The sequence below is a fragment of the Hylobates moloch genome, unplaced genomic scaffold (assembly GCF_009828535.3).
Source record: "Hylobates moloch isolate HMO894 unplaced genomic scaffold, HMol_V3 SCAFFOLD_23, whole genome shotgun sequence".
NCBI lineage: Eukaryota > Metazoa > Chordata > Mammalia > Primates > Hylobatidae > Hylobates > Hylobates moloch.
This window is the reverse complement of record NW_026652298.1, coordinates 35,405,826-35,426,830: the sequence shown is the minus strand read 5'-3', so window position 1 is coordinate 35,426,830 and position 21,005 is coordinate 35,405,826. Positions and strand designations below refer to the sequence as shown.

The following is a 21,005-nucleotide window of genomic DNA, read 5'->3' as shown; positions in this document are numbered from 1 at the left end:
CACATTTAATGTTTCTTGACATATGTTTCTTGATACGCTGTTACCAGCAGTTTATCAGAGATGGAAATATGTTAAAATAAACTGGTGACCGGAGTATGGTATCTAAAGGCATTACTTGTTCATCCCCATAAGAGATATTTCAAAAGAAACATTGAGACCCAAGTTAAAAATACCTGCAGTTATGCTGGGACAGGGGTGTTCATTCATTCATTCATTCACTCGTTCATTCATTCACTCATTCACTCATTCATTTATTCGTCATTTATTGCTAATGTTAAGGGGATAGCGCAGTGTATGAGACAGACCCTTGCCTTTGTGGACTAATTATTACTTCAGTGGTGGAGGTGAGAAAAACATAAATAATAATAACAATAAATGCCAAAGGGGATGTGTGTGATGACGAAACCAGGAAGCTGAAATAGTGAGTGATGGTAGAAGATATAGTAGTGTTTTCTTCAGATCAGCGGGCCAGGGAAGGGCTCTTGGAGAAGAATCCATTTAAGCAGAGGTCTAAGTGATACGAAGGTGCCAACTGGCCAAAAAGAGGAAGGATCATTAGAAACAGCATGTTCAAAGCCCCTGATGTGGGAAAGAACTAAAAGGAGACCAGGGTTGCCAAGCTTAGCAGAGAAGTCAGTGGAGGGGTAGACATAAGTTCGAATAGCAGATAAAGGCCAGGTCCTGTGTGGCCTTTTCAGTTACTTTACATTTTATTTGAAATACAGTGGGAAACAATGAAGAGTTTTAAGGACGAGGATATTGAGCTCTAATGCATATTATTAGGTGATTGTTTTTATTGACTCTAGAATGGATGGGGAGTAGGTGGCTAAGGAGGAAGTTGGCAGTGGTGCAGGAGAGAAATAACAGTGGCCTCTACCAGAAAAATGAACGGACTGAAAATGTACTTCGAATACATGCTAGTAGATAAAGAGGAACTAGCTAGGAAGTTCCCTAAAGGAGGGTGGTCTGTATTCTTGGAGCATTTGTACCCTGATGAGTGAATATCCTGACTTCCTATGTCTAAGTCCATGTACAGCAACTCTTTGCCCTCCTTGTAGGTGAAATGATTTTGGAGTCACTAGCTGGATAAAGAGCTACAAAGGTAGAACACACAGTACTTCCCCCGCGCATCTGATTTGGGAGTTTTGAGCTTTACTTCTCTTAGACTGCATGAAATGTCAAAGGAAGCCAGTAATGCTGATTTATTTCTTGAGTCTGTTAGTTATCATCAGCTTGCTACTTACAATATATAAGCAGATAGAGCCAGAAGCGGCAATTCCAGGCATTGAACCTGCGCTGTTTACTGCCCCTTTGGTCTTATGAAGAATGGGTGATTATCGTAACCCACTTGCTATTATTTTCATAACAAAGCTGTCTTTGACCAGCTACAATCTTGGACTTACATAATTGAATTTTAGATGCAGATGCACTGCTGGTTTATATGAATTTTCCACGGGTGCCAGCATGAGTCCAGGCTTTAACAAAAAATATTTTTAATTGAGATTTTATGTCCTTGCCCTCAAATCAAGCACTTTAATAGGATCCCAGTTGGAATAGGTGACTCAGTAACAAGTTACCCCTGCTTTCAGCTTCAGAAAGGTGTTAATTTCTCTAACTCCTGCTGGGCGTCCATCTACTCCGGTGACCCACTGCCTGCATGTACCATAAAAACGAGTGTTTTGCATTCCATTAGGTTCAAAGTATAGCCTTAGTAATCTGCATATTTCTTGTAGGATGTGCTGGCTTTGTTCCATCAGACAACATTAAGATAGAAAAGTATTAAAAATATTGATTTGTCATTTATAACATCGAAGTGACAGATTGAAATGCAATTTGGATGTACTCCAGAGCTCCAATAACTTTGACATTATCAAATGAAATACAATGATCTCAGTCTAATTAACATGCTGTGTCGATATGAGAAAAGTAGAGAGAATGAAGCAAGAAATTGGCCACAAGGAAGTGATGGCTCCATATTTCAAGTAGTTGTAGAATTTAGAGATTGAATACGACATTCTCCATCGCTGGACCTTGCTACGTGCTGGAAGCTGTGTTCTTTCCATGTTTGTTCATCTTTGAAAGCGAGTTAGTGCATTCCTAAAGAGTAGAGTGATACTCTTCACTGAACTTTGTAAACTTCTTTAAGCTTTTTATTATGGCGTCTTGCCATAATGTTCTTCCATTCCCCTGCTCTGGAATACCGGTAATAACTCTAACACAGACACCTTTCTGCATATTGGTTTCATGCAACACGTGCACCTATCTTGATTTTAGATTTTCCTATCCCCCTTTCCCTTACTGCTTCTTGACTTCCACCCTTTCCTGCTGGTAATGAAATTGTCAAACTTTATTCCTACTCCTATTTTTTTTTTAAGCAGGGTTCTATGTTCTCTGTCAGACTCTGTGCTCACGTTTCAGTTTCTCTGTTCTCCCAGAGAATTTTTATCTTCCTATTGGCAATATGTTTATACGGTGTGAATATGTAATAATCTTACTTGGTTGCTATGGAGAAGGGAAAATATACAAATGTGCAAATTTCAAAATTTATTGTAACTGTTTCATAGTGGTCATATAGTATTATTAGGAAGTAATGGCATAAAAAAATACAAATATTGAACTTGAGTAAACATCATGTATACTGAAAATTGTAGGGGATATTTTAATGATGTCTGAAATTTACTTTGAAATGCACCAAAAATCAGATGGGATGATGGTTGGAGAGAGGGATGGACAGATGGAAATAGCTGGGATAAAGCAAGTATAGTAAAATGCCAGTAGTAGAATATAGGTGGTAGATATATGGATGTTTGCTGTAAAATTCTTTCAGCTTTGCTGTTTTGAAATTTGCATACTGCAATATTGGAAAAATATGGTACAAAAGTGAATAGTCATATAGTTAACTCATAGACTGAGATAAAAATTGTGTGCCTGCATTAATATCTATTCTTTTATTCAGGGATGTTTTTGGGACCATAGTTGCAGCAAGATCATCTTGCTATAACCCAGTGTCCCCGTTTCATCTCCTATACCATGTCTCTCTGCCTGTTTTCTTCTTCTCTTTGAATATTTGTTACATCTGTCTTAATAGAAACTGTGCAATTTCGTCTCTTCATCAACTGCTGTAAGTGGAACCAGCAACAGAGCAAAAGAGAGAAAAAGAAACGTACTTCCTGCCTGCCTTCCTTTTCTGTCTCCCCACGTGAAGCCTGGTGCCCTCCTCCTCTCTTGTGTCGTGTCAGAGTTAGTGGAGCAGCTCTGGCCTCCTTGGATTTATGTGAGTCGTAGTGAGAGAATGCTGCCACAGCTGAGGCTGTTGCCTGCTCTACATTGATTGAGTTTCCTGGGCTTGAGGAATTTTTGCTGAGCTGAGTTTTATGGTTGATATGCTCTTGGTCATTTGTCATAAAACCATTCCCACCAAGCTGTTTATTGGTTTGAATGCTTAATTACTGAAGGAGAAGAGAATCGCTCCTTTTGGAGCTGAGTGTTGACTTGGATGCTTTTTACTGGGTTATCTTCTGGTACCCAATTCTTGCTGAGTAGTTTATACAATATACATACCACCCTTCAGCATAAAAAAATAAAGACACCCATGATTTTACCTAAGTATTTTGAACAGTGCAAAGACATATCATTTCACTTCATATTATGACAGCATTTTTCTTTTGAGTCGAAATTGATTGCAAAACTCAACACTCAGGCAGCTACAGCTAGGAAAGGGTCTATGCTCTGGGGTTCAGATGAGAATGTTCACCTGCTTTATTCAGATCAATTTCCAGAAATGCATTGCTGACTCTCCGCTAAGTCAATATCCTCAATCCAAGTTGCATAAATTGTGTTGGATATAATTATCTCTCTGAAAAATTTCACCTAAATTGGAATTAAATTTATTTGTAAAAGCAAAGTCATCTTGGGAATTATATTTCAAAACCTGCGGTCAAAGATTCAGTGAATGAAGCTCTTTCCTGGTGCTTCTTCCACAATTTCAGCTCTTCTTTTGCATGAGGAAAATTAAAGCACTCTTCGGGTTCCCACTGCTCCCTCCTCTGCACTAATTCCCACATAAAATTTCTCTCTACAAATTGGCCTCCACTAATTTTTTGCATTGGTTGTATCTTGTTGAATTTTTCAGGAGCACAATTTTATATATGGGGATGTTGTTTTAGAGGTGGGAGAAAGAGAGAGTAAGAAAGACATGCAGGAAGTGGAAGGTTTTAATGCCAAGATAACCTGTCAGAACACCTGAAATATTTACTACAGTTTTGATGTTTCATTTATCTCTTAGTGGGGCATTGTGTTGTTTCAATGTTTTATCGTGGAGTACTGTGGCTCTTTTAACTGTAAGGAATTAGAACTTTAGTAAAAACAACTTTTAATCACTTTGCTATAAATATAATACTAGAGAATTCTTTTCTTGGAGTGTGATTTCCCTGTTATTCAAAAACAATTACTTGTCACCCCTTGTACTTTGGGCTCCTTTTTTTTTCTCCCCTTCTTTTAACTGTTGCCCCTGTTCGGAGCAATTATACTTAAAGTAATATGGATTCTTTCAGAGCTGCCAAAGGTGAAATTGACTTTTTGAGAATGTATTGCTGAAAACTGCAGCCGATGCACTTTCCCATGTAGAAACATCCTGTGTGTTAAGACCGAAAGGGACAATTTACAGCCAGTTTCAAATTGCTAGCTGAGGTCAATAAGTGCCCACTTCTGCAATCACATCAGCCCCGTTTGGATGACAATACACAATGAGGTGCCTCCCAGGGAGTGACCACCTGGGAACTGGCTACCTCCATTGGCAGCAAAACCCTTTTTGCAAGTTTTATTTGGTCATTCGTAGTAGAAACCTTTAAAAATCTTCAACATTTAATTTCAACCATTTTAAAAATATATATTGTACTACCATTTACATATAACTGGATTTATTTAAAATTATATGGATTGGGGAAAGGACACCCTCTTCAATAAGTAGTGCTGGGAAAAATGGATATCCGTATGCAAAAGAATGAAACAAGACCCTATTTCTTACCATATACAAAAATCAACTCCAAATGCATTAAAGATTGAAACCCGATGCTATAAAACTACTAGAAGTAAACATAGGTAAAATGCATTAAGACACTGGCCTAGGCAAAGATTTTATGGCTAAGACTTTAAAGACATAGGCAAGAGAAACAAAAATACACAAATAGTACTATGTTAGACTAAAAAGCTTTGGCACAACAAAGGAAACAATGAATGCAGTGAAGACAGGATCTGTAATATGGGAGCAAATATTTGCAAGCTATTCACTCAACTCATATCCAGAATATATGACAGAGAACACAGTCAACTGCATAGCAATAATAATAATAATAATCCCATTTAAAAGTGGGCAAAGTATGTGAATAAACATTTCTCAAAAGAATATATACAGGCTGGGCGTGGTGGCTCATGCCTGTAATCCCAACACTTTGGGAGGCCAATGTGGGCGGATCACGTGAGGTCAGGAGTTCGAGACCAGCCTGGCCAACATGGTGAAACTCCGTCTCTACTAAAAATACAACAAAAATTAGCCAGGTGTGGTGGCAGACACCTGTAATCCCAGTTACTTGGGAGGCTGAGGCAGGAGAATCGCTTGCACCCCGGGGGGTGGAGGTTGCAGTGAGCTGAGATCGTGCCATCGCACTCCAGCCTGGGCAACGAGAGCGAAACTTCATCTCAAACAAACAGACAAACAAACAAAAAAACATAGAAATGGCCAACAGGTATAAAAAAAATGCTTAATATCACTAATTATCAGAGAAATGCAGATCAAAACCTCAGTGAGGTATAATTTCACCCCAATTAGAATGACTATTATCAAAAAGACAAAAAATAACAAATGCTGGCAAGGATGTGGAGAAAAGGGAACTTTTATGCACTATTGGTTGGAATGAAAATTGGCACAGCTAATAGGGAAAACAATACAGAGTTTTCTCAAAAAGACTAAAAATAGAACTACCATAAAATCCAGCAAAATCCCACATGGATATTTACCCAGAGGAAAGAAGATTAATATCTCAAAGGACCTGCATACCCATGTTTACTGCAGCACTATTTACAATAGCAAAGATACGAAATTAACCTAAGTATCCATTAAGAGACGATTAGATTTAAAATGTGATATATATGCACAATGGAATACTATTCGGCCTGGAAAAGGATGAAATGCTGTTTGTTACACCAACATGCATGGAACTGGAGGGAGGCCATTATGTTAACTGAAATAAGCCGAGCACAGAAAGACAAATATCACATGTTCTCACTCATGTGGGAGCTAAAAAATTGATCTCTGGAGGATAGAGGGTAGAATGGTGGTTACCAGAGGCTGGGAAGGGTGGAGAAGGTGGGATGAGGGGAGGTTGATTAATAAGCACCAACATACAGTTAGATAGTAGTGAGTTCTAGTGTTCCATAGCATAGTATGGTGATGATGGTTAACAACAATTTATTGTACATTTCAAAATAGCTAGAAGAAAAGATTTGACATGTTTCCAACACATAGAAATGACAAATGTTTGAGGTGATAGATACCCCCAATTACCCTGATCATAATACACTGTGTGCATGTATCAAAATGTCACATGTACCCCGTAAATATGTAGAATTATTATGCATCAGTAAAAAAAGATTTTAAACAATTACAGCAGCATCCAGGTTTTGTTGGTTGTTGTTAATGCGGCAGACACTGTCCTCTATTACATTGAACTGTCACACCTTTAAGAAGTCGGTCCAAACTACTATCTTCTTTATACCAACAAGAATGATCAGGACACAGAAAGTTAAGTAAATGGTCCAAATCAGTAAATGTGGATTCATGATTTTGAAACTGTGTGGTCGGACTTCAGGTACTGTCCTCTTAATGTGTCGCTGCAAGATTTGAGATCCAAGATAACTTGGCATTGTTGAGATATTGGGAAGCTACCGTCAGAATCAGTCCTCTGCTTGCCTTGTTAGTGTAAACTAGAGATAATTTAGTGTAAAATGTCCCAATAAAAATTTTCCCCCAAGCATATGTAAACCACGACGTAATAGATTTATCAAAGTAGCAGAATGCTATTATGTTCAAGAGATTAACCAGACCGAAGCTATTTGTCATAGCAACGGGTGCTAGAGTTGACAAATTACAATTGAACCCAGTTTGTAGCAAAATGTTAGACAGAGCCTTGGCACTGATTAATTGACGTGAGAGTCCAGCCTAGAATACATTAGAGCAATTTAAATATCATTCAACACAGAATATAACCATGCTCTCTAAAACATACCAAACTGTACCGAGCAACTACATTTGTTTGATTCTATAATGCAAATATTTTATGCTTAAGACTTTTAAAGCACAGACTGTGTTAGTAGCAAGATACAACACCAATTTAGTAATTTCTAATTAAAAAGAAAATACATTTTACATTAAATGCTTATATTGATTGCCAAGGAGCCTGACTACAGGTATTTTAAAACTTGCAGCATGGAGTTAAGAGGGACCGTCATGTCTTAGAAATTTCTTAAAAAGAAATTTTAACTCTGGGTAATGTGTTTACCCTAATTAGATAAGAAACCTCATACTAATAAAATTAATGGACTGAAGATGACGTGTGTTCAGGGAGTGGGGGGAAAGAGTTTAGAAAGAGGAAAAGCCTTTGCTTTCTAGGCTAGAAAAATGGATGTTGAACTTAAATCTCTTCAAACAATGATGAGCTAGTCATATTGTCACAAGAATAGGTTACCTCTTTCTTGCATTTGGGGTTTCCGTTATGAAACAGAAAACACGATTATATTCTACTGAAAATTAAGTTGAAATGGATATTACCTATCAATTCTTTTTTTTTTTTTCTTTTATGAGACAGAGTCTCACTCTGTTGCCCAGGCTGGACTGCAGCAGCATAATCTTAGCTCACTGGCACCTCCGCCTTGTGGGTTCAAGCGATTCTCCTGTTTCAGCCTCCCAAGTAGCTGGGATTACAGGCGCACAGCACCACGCCTGGCTAATTTTTGTATTTTTAGTAGAGATGGGGTTTCGCCATATTGGCCAGGCTGGTCTTGAACTCCTGACCTCACGTGATCTGCCTGCCTCGGCTTCCCATAATGCTGGGCTTCAATTAATTCTTTACTCAACCAACTTCATTTCTTGATATGTCAGTTGTCTCTCTCTCTCTCTCTCTGTGTGTGTGTGTGTGTGTTTGTGTGTATGTGTATTTTCAGTTTTTGTCCATCTGACAGTTGCTGTTGTTTTCATTGTTAGGATATGAGTTCTAGTTCAAGTATTTCTGTGGCAGAGCCTTTTGTTCTTTAGCATGTAGGGATTTATTTAGGTCCATTACTTGTTTTCCCTTTCTCTTTGCCTTTTCTTAAATTTCAACTTTAATAGTAGCCTTTAATAGAATAACAGTGCATTACCTTTCATTGACTAAATGTATGCTGAAGAATTCATGCTAAAGAAATAATAAGGAATGTGTGCCAAGATGTGGCTATGAGGATGTTCATTGCTAGATTGTTTATAATAGCAAGACAGTGGAAAATTACCCAAATGGCCTATAACAGGGAATTGATGAAATCAAGTATGGTATAAGGCTACAGTGGAATTCTCATTAGTTTATTAATCATTTATCAAATATTACTTGAGAGGATATGTTGTATCAGCCCTTGTGGAGTCTCTGAATATGTAGTCTTCTAGGGCATTAATAGTGATATGGTGGGAGAATCGTCAGTGGCACAGCAAAAGGCCAGCACATGGCTCAGGGAGTCCAACCTCAGTGTGATCTTATTTGCATTAAAAGATAAAAGGACAGTAGAAATATATTTTCTTAAGAAAAAAATGTACGTACACAAAGATGAGCATCGTTTTGTTTGACTCCTTGGATATTTATTCTCTAACTAGTTTGTAATGAATTCCTCATGTCTTTAAGCAGAAAACAAATTGCAAATGGTTTGAAAAGGCAATTGTTTTAAAGGATTGAGGAGAGCCTTGGCACCTATGTTTCTGTTATCTATGAAGGTGGAAGGGGAATCAAGATGGTTTCAGTCTTTTGTTTTTAAAGCAAATGGAATTCTTCAACATCTTAACTATCTTTTAACTCTTGCTATTATAAGAAGTGATATTTTAATATTTAGGAAAGGCATGTATTATTAAGAAAAAATAAGATAAAATACCAAAGATACCAGCAATCACAGCGGACTGAGTGATATGTGAAAAGGATACACAGTAAATGCTTTTAGAAGGAATTGTTAGTCTTCTCGACAGTTTAGCTTTCGATCTAGTTTTGCGTTGGTAGACTGACTTGAAGTAGTAGATAGAATTGGGTAAGACAAATAAAATCATATACTGGAGTAGAGAGATCCAGTCTTTCCTTTTCTCTGCAAAGTTTGTATTTAGGTTATAAAAATAAGTGTAGGAGGGAAGATTTGGGCAAGGCACAGCCTTGGTGCAAGATGCAGAGATGAGCAGTCACGTGTTTCACACAGAGTAGGGTCACAGAGTCCAACTAGAACCAACACCAACAGTGTGTGGCCCCAGGGAGTGGTGCTGCCTCTGGTCAATGCCACCCATGAGGATTGGACTGTAATGGATAGATCTTAGGTCTCTCCCTAAAAGTTGACTGAGCCATCTTTCCAATTAATAAGAAAATACCAAACAGAACATTAAAGTTATAGCTTCACATTTTCAAATTAAATTATCTATTGATTAGTAGGGGGCTATCATTAAAAATCAGCACAACCACAACTGACAGTGCCTTAGAAATTTTCATCATGATGACTTTGATCAAATTGCAAATGTGGATCTGTACTTTATTTTAGAAGTAAAGGAGGCAAATGAGCAATAAATTTGAATCCCAGGTAATTGGGGGAAAAAGTAATCAATTTAATCAGTCCCAAGGGCTAAGTGATTCAGAGAACTGACACTTGGATATTTGGTTGAAGCCTTTTATCTGAAAATGTCATGGTGTATGTTTAAGAAAATATTCTATGCCAGACATACATTTAGTCTTTGCATCTCTTATGCTGTTAGTTTTTAGTGTTTAAGCATAAACTCAAGGTAATAGTTTTCCTGTTAGTTTTTAGTTTTTAAACGTACACTCCAGGTGATAGTTTTCCTTTCTCCCGATCTCTTTTTTTCTTTTTTTTTTTTTTTTTGATACAGAATCTTGCTCTGTCACGCAGGCTGGAGTGCAGTGGTGCAATCTCGGTTCACTGTAACCTCTGCCTCCCAGATTCAAGCAGTTCTCTGCCTCAGCCTCCCAAGTGGCTGGGATTACAGGCGCCCACCACCATGCCTGGCTAATTTTTGTATTTTTAGTAGAGATGAGGTTTCACGAGCTTTGCCAGACTGGTCTTGAACTCCTGACCTTGTGATCCACTTGCCTCAGCCCCCTAAAGTGCTAGGATTACAGGCATGAGCCACCACGCGTGGCCCTCTCTCTCCTTGTTGCTACTACGCCATCCATACTCCAGTCACTCAAAGCAATTACATCTCTCATTCCAAGCAGGTACCTTCTTCTTCACTCTAATCCCACATTATCTTCACCTCTAGACCGAAGATCATTCATCTCTGACATTTTTTGTTCAAACACAGCCCACTTATGCCTGCCTTCTCATGTGCGCCTCAAGCTCGACAACTCTACAGGTGCTAAGATGAAATATAGTGTAGATGTTAAAAGGATTCCTCTGGAGCCTGATCTCCACATGTGGTTCTATCTCCTGCTAGTTGAGCTACCTTGGGAAATTAACTTAGTTTTCTGCTACCTCTGTCTTCTCGTCTGTAAAATGTAGTAACAATACATAAAAATTCCACAGGGTTATAATTAGAATTAGATAAAATAACTAAATAATTGCAAATAACCTATTATGTATAGAGTGATGGGTTATACATGTAGTGTCTAGAATCCAGACTTCTAATGAAAAGACTGACTTTTGGTCTTCAGTAAACTAGTAATACGTCAATGTTGGCTTTTTCATAGTAATTTTTAGCAACCCTTATTAGTGCACTTAGAAGCTAAATATTAGCAAACAGTACTTAACTGAACATACCACCACCGATAATGAAATTATGGGTTACCTACCTGTAAGAACAAAATAAAAGGTTTAAATTTTTGGATTGGTTTATGGCTCACCGGTGTTACCCCATTACAAGGTATACTCCCAAGGTCATTATGTTCAAAGATTGTAACTCTAGACTACTATATATAACTCTCCTCAAGAATCTTAGATGTGAAAGGAACAGCAAAAGTCATTTTATCAAAATTTAGCCCTGGTACCAGAACTCCATTAAACTTGGCATTTGATATTTGTTTTGGGCCCCAGTGATTTGCTAAAGAATAGGTTGAGTTCTGGACATCGAAAAATAGTAAGGCAAAGAGCCTTACCCCAAGGTGATAGGGGCTAGTCGGGGACACAGGCAAGTAAACAGGCAATTGCAAAATAAAAACCAGGTGTTACCAGAGTCATGGTGGCTCTGAAAGGAGGTACATCTCCTTGCCTTGGGTGGGAGTGAGTGGGTACAAAAAGAATTTCAGAGAAAAGTAGCATCTGAGCTGACACCCGAAGAAGAAGTAGGTGTTCCCCAAATGAAGGTAGAGGAGTAGAGCAAAGAAATTTGCCCAGTGGAAATAGGAACATGCAAGGTAGAAGATGTGACATTCATTCAGTGGCCGTTTATTATTAAGGTCCTACAATATATCAGGACTGTATTACGAGAACTTATATAAATGTCAGACCACTGTCTCCTCCACCTCTAAACTGAGTTTTTTCAGGGCAGAAACTGTCCAATTTATCTTTGCTAACCTAATGGCTTCAGCTCAATGTTTATCAAGTGGAAGGTGTCCAATAATTATCAGTTGAAGAAGTGAATTAATCAATAAATGGTTTATCACAATTTCTTCCTGTTAGTGAGAAGCAAAGACATTGGAAAAACCATTGACCAGGATGGGGTCGGGGTAGACACTTGTAGCCCATCACTAGTGATTACTTTCCTGGTGGAGAGCCATCCATTCCATCAGTATTGTTTGGCACAACCATTCAACCAGCAAACTGTATCTTCATGGGCCTGTACACCTGTCTTATTCATAGATATTCCACAAGTGTAATGGCAGATGTGTAATTTCTGACCTCTTCTCCAACCTGGTTGACTTGGGTTATAGCAACAGAGAAAATGAATTTCACTTGGGGTAATTTCTTAATAAACTATCATTGACCATTATTCATCAACAACCACTTGCCTTCCCAGTGTCTCACCGATTACATATTTCATTCTCTGTTCTACTTCCCATCAAAGTATCAGGTCTGTTTTAGAATCTACGTTTTTATTAGAATGTTTGCCCCTTTTAGCCTAATAGCACCTTTATCTTTCCAAAACTACTGGATGGATTCCACACAAATATTAAATGTTTAAATGTGTTCACACTGAAATGTGTGGGAATAGCAAATGGTCTTTTGTTATAACTTTTAAAGTTCTTGAAATTCCTCTATTTCATTTGCATATTGAAATGCCTGCTTACGTTCAGGAACCTGTGCTTAGCGTTTGTATATATCCTATGGTTCCCAATATTAATGAGGCCTGGAGAAAGTTGAATCTGCAGGTTTCTTTACAGTGGCCATCAGGGAATGAGGTAGCAGAATGTTAATGCTGTCTGCGTGCTGTGAAGGATGATAAACTGTACTTGGGTGACCTTATTAATCACTCATAACGTGATCTTAAAGGTATGTGCATTTTCTGTGCCTCCCAGTCTTTGCCTATGGAGAGGGAAAGATGGGCATTCCCCAGTCCCCTTAAGCTCTAGATGCCCTCAATTTCTGCCACTTGAGCATCTGAACTTCCTCTCACTTTTATGACAGCAGCTGGCATGCAAATTGGCTGGACTTGAAAGCACTCAAGTTCACCTCACTTTGTGCAATCTGTGCACAAATGATCAAGCTCAGCAATTTTGAAAATGGCCCATCCTTTTAGAGAGAAAACCTGAAATACTTTCAGTCCTAATGGTAGTAGGGCCAAGCAGTGTCTGGTAGCCCGTTCTTAGTTCTGTTACCAGCAGGTAATGCAGGTTAGCTTGATGAGCACAACTCTTTGCCTTCTCGCCACCTGTCTTTCTCTGTCCATTCATTCATCCCACGGATGCTTATTGAATGTCCACTCAATGTTGGAGCAACAACAGGAAATAAGGACATGGTTTCTGTCCCCATGGGGCTTACATTCTACTTGGATATACTAGGGAGAAAAAAGAGTAAACAAAACAATTAGAGATGGTAATTATTAAAAGTAAATGCATGGGCCGGGTGCAGTGGCTCATGCCTGTAATCCCAGCACTTTTGGAGGCTAAGGCGGGTAGATCACTTGAGGTCAGGTGTTCGAGACCATCCTGGCCAACATGATGAAACCCTGTCTCTACCAAAAATATAAAAATTAGCTAGGCATGTTGATGGGTGCCAGTAATCCCAGCTACTCGGGAGGCTGAGGCAGGAGAATCTCTTGAACCCAGAAGGTGGAGGTTGCAGTGAGCCGAGATTGTGCCACTGCACTCCAGCCTCGATGACAGAGCGAGACTGTCTCAAAAAAAGAAAGAAAGAAAAAAGAAAAGAGTAAATTCATGGGATATTGTAATGGAGAATCATAATGTGCATGTTGGCTAAGGTTTTCAGAAAAAAAAATTCATGGTGACATTAAATTTAAGCAGAAACCTAAAGTCCTAAAGAATGCGAGGGAATCTGGGGAAGTGTGCTCTAGGCTGATGGAACAGCAAGTAAAACGACAGGGCATCTGAGAACATTTTACCTTGCAAGAGGCTCTGAATGCAGCACGTGGTAAGGCAGGGGGTGGACTAAAGGCTGGGGGAACAGAATGAGGCCAGAACACACAGGCTCCTGCAGGCCAAGATCTGGGTTTGATTGCAAACACAACATATATCTCAACTTTACTTTGCACTCAACAAAATCCAGTCTGTCTACCGCTGGAAATAATAGCAAATACAGCTTGTTGGAAAGTCCGTGTATAACTTATCTCTTATTATTGCTGAGGGGATCAGGAAAAATAACTGTTGAGTATTAGACTGAATACCTGGGTGATTAAATAATCTGTGAAACATATCCCCATAACTCAAGTTTACGTATGTAACAGACCTGCACATGTACCCCTCAACTTAAAAGTTTAAGAAAAAAAGAACGCTGGTGGGGATGTAAATGAGTACAACCTCTATGGAAAACAGTACAGAGATTTTTCAAAGAAGTAAAGTAGGTCTACCATTCGGTACAGCAATCCCACTACCCAGTAGTGGGTCTCTACCCGGGGGAAAAGAATTCACTATATCAGAAAGATGCCTGCATGCATATATTTATCATACCACATTTCACAATTGCAAGGATACGGAATCAGCCTAAGTACCCATCACCCAATAAGTAGATAAGGAAAATACGTTATATTCACCATGAAATACTACTCAGCCATTAAAAAGAATGAAATAATGTCTTTGCAGTAACTTGGATGAAACTGGAGGTTTCTTCTAATTGAAGTAACTCTGAAATCAAAAACCAAATACTGCATGTTCTCACTTGTAAGTGGGAGCTAAGCTACGACTATGCAAAGGTATATAATATGATGGACACTAGAGAGTCAGAAGATGGGAGGGTAGAAGGGGGATGAGGAGCAAAAAACTACCTATTTAGTACAACATACACTACTCAGTTGGCAGGTGCACTAAAATCCTAGATTTCAACACTATGCAATTCATCCATGTAACCAAAACTAACCTGTACCCCTAAAGCTAATGAAATTTTTCAAAAAATATTTAAAAAAGAAAAAAAAGCACAATGTTAGATATGGAAAAAAAAAGACATGAATAGGAGCCCTTCAGTCCAAGTAGCATTTGATTTCATTTTCCTGTCCTTGTCATTGTTTTTATACAGCTCTTTGTCTCTTTCCAATAGAAAAAGTAAAGAATTTTTCCTTTTTGATTTAGTTTTTTAATGTTCAGAGTGGAAAAAAACATAACTTATCCTACTTGAGCATTTGTCTGTTTTTTCATTGTAAATATTATTTTAGTCCCTGTAGCCTGGGAGGACTTTCAGAGGTCACTTGGCCTTTCTTAGTACGGTCACATGTCCTTCTTCATTTTTAAATCTTTGAGGGGGAGAGGGGAATGAGAAAATATTCCAGAATAGCACTGTCCAGTAGAACTTTCTGCAATGACACCCATGCTCTTTATCATCAATGTCTTATGAGGTACCCAGTAGTCACCTGTGACTTCTGAGCGCTCACACTCAAGCTAGTGCTACCAAGGAGCTGAAATTTAAATTCTATCTAATTAGCCACGTGTGGCCAACAGCTGTCATCTTGGACAACAGAACTCTAAAGCCTCTTCTGAATGTTATGCCAGTGAATTCACTGAAATTCACAATTGGAATTTACACCAGTGATGGTCTTCATATGGGCTTCCGTTAATGACTTTGGTGAAGTTTCAGGCGAGACCTAAAGGATGGGAGGGGATCTGGGGAAGCATGTTCTAAGCTGATGGAACAGCAAGTAAAAAGACACTCCGTCTGAGGACACTTGACCTTGCGTGAAGCTCTGAATGCAGCCCGTGGTACTAGCACTTGGTAAGTCGGGGGAGGCCGAAGGCTGCAGGAACAACCTTCCAGGTCAATTCCAGATCATTTCTGGTCATGGCGAGGTGTTTTTCTTAAAATAATCATTGTTTTCATCTAATCAATGTCCATTTCCCCATCCTGTGGTCTTACAATTGCATTCTTTCTTAGGGGACCACCTCTGTTGCATTTTTCCTCCATACTTCCAGAGAGCTGGCTCCTTACCCAGCTCTAGATGGAACCTAAACCTAGCCAGCTGGCATAACTCCATCTCCCAACCGCAGGGATTGGCTCATAGATGACCAAGTGGCTCAAGTCTCTCCAAGGAGACTCAGTCTCAGAACGTTTGTTAAAGCTGTTTGAGGCTGAACACATTGAGCCTGAAATTGCTGGCCATTTCTCTGCCCCCCCCCCCCGAGAATGTAGCCAATCTCCTAGAAAGACCATAGGGCTGGGACTGGGTTCCAAGTCTCTGAATGTAGCCCTGCTGCAATCTATAATTATCCTGAGATTTTTCACTTACATGAACGAATACGTTTCTTTTTTTGCTTAAGCCAATTTGAGCCAGTGTTTTAATTTAAAACCTCACCCAAAAAAAAAATTCTGATGAATACAATAATGTCAAATATAGCGTTTGTGACAGTGTAAATCTTTCAAATCCCACAGAACACACGCCTAAGAAATTATGGAGAGGCTGGGCGTGGTGGCTCATGCCTGTAATCCCAACACTTTGGGAGGCAGAGGTGGGCGGATCACGAGGTCAGGAGTTCGAGAGCAGCCTGGTCAATATGGTGAAACCCCACCTCTACTAAAAATACAAAAATTAGCCAGGCGTGGTGACAGGCGCGTGTAATCCCAGCTACTCAGGAGGCTGAGGCAGGAGAATCGCATGAACCAGGGAGGCGGAGGTTGCAGTGAGCTGAGATCATGCCATTGCACTCCAGCCTGGGCGACAGAGTAAGACTCTATCTCCAATAATAATAATAAAGTAATAATAATAATAATGAAAAGAAATTATGGAGAAAACTGGACAAAACTGGGAGTACAGAAGTGGAAAATCACATTGTGAAGGAGCTAGTGGATTTTCTCCCTTAGTTATTTAGCTGGAAATATGAATCTGCTGATAAAGGTGGATTTGCTTGGCTCCCTGGGCAGAGATTGCAGTGAGCAGAGATTGTACCACTTCCTTTCAGCCTGGGCAATAGAGCTAGACTCCATCTCAAAAAACAAAGCAAGACCAAAAACAAAAAAAACAAGGGCCTCACTTTTTACTCCATATACTTTTTTTTCCTGTTTTTGCTTTTTTAAACAATAAATGTTTGTAATTTATATGACAATAAAGAATCTTATTAAAAAGTGTTTCAAAAATTTTTTTTCTTCTAGGGTAGATGGTGTAGTTTTCTTATCCTTTGAAAATATAAATATAATTGCTCCAAGCAAATCAAACATATAAGAGTGCAGAGAGAAAATTCCCCTCCCAACGCACACAAGCCTTTTAAATGTACTTCCCTTCCCAGAGAAAACTACTGTGCATAGTATCTATTTTCTATATATTGACAAAAATATTTAGAGATAGTGGGTATGTATGAGAGAAAAAGATGGATCAATAAATACACATCTACAAACATATGTATGATTTGGTTTAAATATCACCTACCTGTATATATTCATTAGTATGCATATGTACAGGTGTATATATGTAAAATAGATATGTACCTATATATATGTATATATGATATTACTTTTTTTTTGAGACTTGCTTTGTTGCCAGGCTGGGGTGCAATGGGATGAACTCAGCTCACTGCAACCTCTGCCTGCAGGTTTCAAGCAATTCTCCTGCCTCAGCCTCCCGAGTAGCTGGGACTACAGGCGCCCACCATCATGCTCAGCTAATTTGTGTGTTTTTAGTAGAGATGGGGTTTCACCATGTTGGCCAGGCTGGTCTCAAACTCCTGACCTCGTGATCTGCCCACCTCGCCCTCCCAAAGTGCTGAGTTTACTGGCGTGAGCCACTGCGCCCGGCCAATATTACTTTTTTTTCTATTTAACAGTTGGTAGGGTTTGGCTGTGTCCCCACCCAAATCTCATCTTGAATTCCCACGTGTTGTGGGAGGGACCGGGTGGGAGGTAATTGAATCATGGAGGCAGGTCTTTCCCATGCTGTTGTCATGATAGTGAATAAGCCTCATGAGATACGATGGTTTTATAAACGGGAATCTTCCTGCATAAGTTCTCTGTTTGCCTGCTACCATCCATGTAAGATGAGACTTGCTCCTCCTTGCCTTCCACCAGGACTGTGTGGCCTCCATAGCCATGTGGAACTGTAAGTGCATTGAAGGTCTTTCTACTGTAAGTTGCCTAGTCTTGAGTATGTCTTTATTAGCAGCATGAAAACAGACTAAGAATACAACAGTACATCAGGAATATTTTCCATGAGGTACATCTCCACTGCAACATTCTTTTTAGCAACAATATAGCATTCTGTAGTTTGTATCTATATCCTTAATGGTTTATCACCTGCCTTTTAATAAACATTGGGCTATTTCCTGTTTTTGCCTATTGGTGACAATGCTGAAACAGCTTCATTGCGCATAAGGAAGACTTCTCTATGGCATCTCCAAATGGTGATTGTTGGCTCTAATGTGTAATACGAGTGAATCTTCCGTATCCCTCTCTGCTCATGTTCCCTGCTGACGTAGGATAAGCTTATGTGGCTTGATCTTGGCTGATAATTTGGGCACAAATCTAACAAAGGGATGAGATGCATTCTAAACTTACCCCTAGAAAAGTCAGGGTTTTTTTGCAGCAATGATGCCGCAAAACACATTCTGAGGACAACTAACCTCTAGTTTGAAGATGATTTGTTCGGAGCGATTTGAAATCAAAGTTCAGATTTATTTCTTATAAGTCTGTTGTTTGGAGGGGGATTTCATGAACTGTTCCTATCTATCTGCCTTATGCCTGCAGGCTACAGGTCCTTTATGAGACGGATATTTTTAAAGGAACAACTATATTCTGGGGATGGTTGACAGGACTTTTAATGAGGAAAGAAATTAGAAACCAGAGCTGGAGGCAAAGTGGTCAGCAGAAAGGAAAGAAAAACAAGGAACAGAAAGGCAGCTTAATATGCCCTTTCAAGTGTCTGTTACTGTAAATATTCTTGCATATATCCATTAGCAGTCATGGGTGAGAATCACAGAATTTTTGGGGTTATCATCATAGGAAAGTACTTACTACATGTTCACAGGCTCCTCATTTTACTTAAACTTGACCAAATCCAGTAGCAATTGAAATTGTACAAATCAAATAATGTATTTAATGCCACAGGGCAGGGGTTGGAAAACTGCAGCCCGTGGGCCAAATTTAGTCCCCTTGGATGATTGTTATTTTTGTAATAAAGCTTTATGATTTATACCCAGCTGCACCTATGCAAGCATGTATCTCTGCAGCAGGTTTTGGGCGCCACGGCAGAGCTCAAAATTAGGAAAGCCCAGCAAGTCGAAAGTATTTCCTTTCTGCCCCTTTACAGAATATGTTTGTCAACCTAGGGAATCTCACAATTTCAAGGTGTTCCCTGTTGAATTTTTTTTAATGTGAGAAAAGAAATCAGTCTCTACTCAGAGGCTGCAGAGCCTTCCTGGGAGGAGAGAAGAGACCACAAAGTTCTCCATCTGCCTGGTAGGCAGATGCAGATGAGAGGCGGTGGGAGAGGCTGAGCTGTACCTGCTGGATTCATTCTTCTTGTCTCCCCAGTTGGGAAGTTAAGCAAGTTACTCTTTATATGACAGAGAGGAAATGAGCAGTGGAGAGAGCCCAATTCTAAATACTAGGGCCGAAGTGTACCATGGATAATGCAACACAGTTATCAGTGACACAAAATCATGTGCTTGGGTCTGAGAATGACCTCTTATTTGGAGGTCGAATTGTGTCTCCCCTACCACCAATTCAAATGCTAAAGTTCTTACCCGCGGGACCTCGGAATGTGAGTGTGTTTGGAGACAGGGTCCTTAGGGAGTTAATTCGGGTTTCATGAGGTTATTAGGTTGGGCCCGAATCCAGTATGTTTTGTGTCCTTATAATAAGAAAAAAATTAGAACCCAGACACACAGAGAGAATACCATATAAACAACACACAGGGGGAAGATGGTCATCTGGAAGCCAACGAAAGAGGCTTCAGAAGAAACCGACACTGCAAACACCTTAGTCTTGAACTTCTACCCTCCAGAACTGTGAGAAAATAAATTTCTGTTGTTTAAGCCACACAGTCCACGGTGCTTTATGGCAGTCCTGGCAAGCTGACACACTTCTGCTCACGTCTATGTTGGTGTCTTCTTAGATATGATGCAGATAGTACACAGATCTTTCTGTTGCCTGAGTCAGCAGCCCTGGCAAGCTAATATACTTCTGCTCCTGTCCGCATTGGTGTCTTCTTAGATAAGATCCAGATAGTACAAAGACTTTCTGATGCCTAAGTCAGCAGCCCTAGCAAGCCCTAGCAAGCTGAAGCCAACACACTTCTGCCCAAGTCTACCTCGGTGTCTTCTCAGATGTGATGCAGATAATATAGAGATCTTCCTGATGCCTAACTCAGCAGTTCTCAACTGTGGACGATTTTGCCTCTCGGGAGACGTTTGGCAATGTCTGGAGGCATTGTTGATTGTCATAATTAGTGGAGCAAGGCACTATAACGCTACTGACATCTAGTGGGTGGAGGCCAGGAATGCTGTTTAACATCTCACAATGCACAGGACAGCCCCCTATGACAATGAGTTACCCAGCCTAAAGTGGCAATTGTACCAAGACTGAGAGTTCCTGATGGGGCAGAAGATACATTACTGTCGTGCTGTGTCTCTTCCCTTCTCCGCGTTAGACCTTTGGTGTTCTTTGAAGGGGCTGGATGAGGTTATCTCCTACTCTGAGCATTGTGTAGAATGCCCATGTAAGATCCTCAAAATAATTGAAACGGAAAGACTCCCTTCGGCTCTTTCTGCCATTCCAGTAAATTCCTGCTAAGCATGCTCTAGGAAAACTATGAGGTGCTGTGTGATTTCTGTGACAGGAACTGTGGGTTTCCTGAGGAACAGTCTTCCTTTCAATGCTCTTAACTTCCCCAAGTTTGTGGTCTATTGGTGGTCCCGGGGTGGGCAAAGAGGAATGAATGATTGATGGACTGTGAGCCTCCCAAGAAGAAATGGGCTGATGGGGAGTTTTTTTAATATCATATTTTATATACAACTGCAGGTAAGGCCAGGCTATGGATATACAGTGCCTGACCCTAGTACAGAGGAAGGATCGATTGTGCTCAAACAGTGAGCTATCCAAATGATTTATTTATGCAGCAATGCAGCTCTCTGCTTCTTTGGAGGTGGGCACAGGCTGGAAGGGTTTTGTGCGTGCACACGTGTGTGTGTGTGTGTGTGTGT

General features: G+C 39.8%; 1 protein-coding gene across 1 annotated transcript in view; it reads left to right on the top strand.

Moving 5' to 3' along the window:
- RBFOX1 (RNA binding fox-1 homolog 1) overlaps nt 1-21,005 on the top strand; it is a 2,506,415-nt gene that overhangs the window by 1,544,633 nt on the left and 940,777 nt on the right. The gene's annotated exons all lie outside the window — the stretch shown is intronic.